Source organism: Seriola lalandi, unplaced genomic scaffold (genome assembly GCF_002814215.2).
Source record: "Seriola lalandi dorsalis isolate HSWRI2012SDOR001 ecotype SW California unplaced genomic scaffold, Sedor1 jcf7180002054907, whole genome shotgun sequence".
Classification (NCBI taxonomy): Eukaryota; Metazoa; Chordata; class Actinopteri; order Carangiformes; family Carangidae; genus Seriola; species Seriola lalandi.
In genome coordinates, this window is record NW_019525459.1 from 86,527 (window position 1) to 87,372 (window position 846).

The following is an 846-nucleotide window of genomic DNA, read 5'->3' on the forward strand; positions in this document are numbered from 1 at the left end:
ATAAATGCATCATAGTATAGTAATGCAATACTATAGTAAGGAAAAATAAAGTCATAATTAAGTCATAAAAAGTTGTATAATATGATAAATAAAGTCAGTAAGGCATAAAAGCGTCAACAAACATCACAGTATAGTACAGTATAAAAAACACAAGTAATTTTTGTATCTTACTATACTACGACCTTTTATGTCTTACTTTACTATGACAATTCTATGTTCTACATAATATCACGTTGTGGTGGATCAGCATGGTGGTACAGTGGTTAGACCTGTTACCTAACAATGCGAAGGTTGTGACTTCAAGAGTTAAGAGTTTTTATGCCCTACCAAACTATTACGTTTTTTGACCTTTCTATGTGTGAATACATACTGACGGCTTTATCTTGTATATACTATAAAATTGAGTTGGTTCATTCTGGAATAGTAAGTCAAAAAAACTCCATGGAGAATGGCCCCATATTTGGGGTTTGAACTCGCAACCTTCACATTGTTAGGTAAACGGTCTAACCACTGTACCACCACCAGTCATAATAAATTGAGATATAAAAAAGTCATAGTATAGTAAGACAAAGAAAGTCATAGTGAAAATTAAAAAGTCATACTATAGTATGGCATAAAAAAGTCATAGTATATTAAGACAAAAAAAGTCATAGTATAGTAAGGCATAAAAAAGTCATAGTATAGTAAGACAAAAAAAGTCATAGTGAAAATTAAAAAGTATTTTTGGGGTTTGAACTCGCAACCTTCACATTGTGAGGTAAATGGTCTAACCACTGTACCACCACCAGTCATAATAAATTAAGACGTAAAAAAGTCATAATATAGTAAGACAAAGAAAGTCATAGT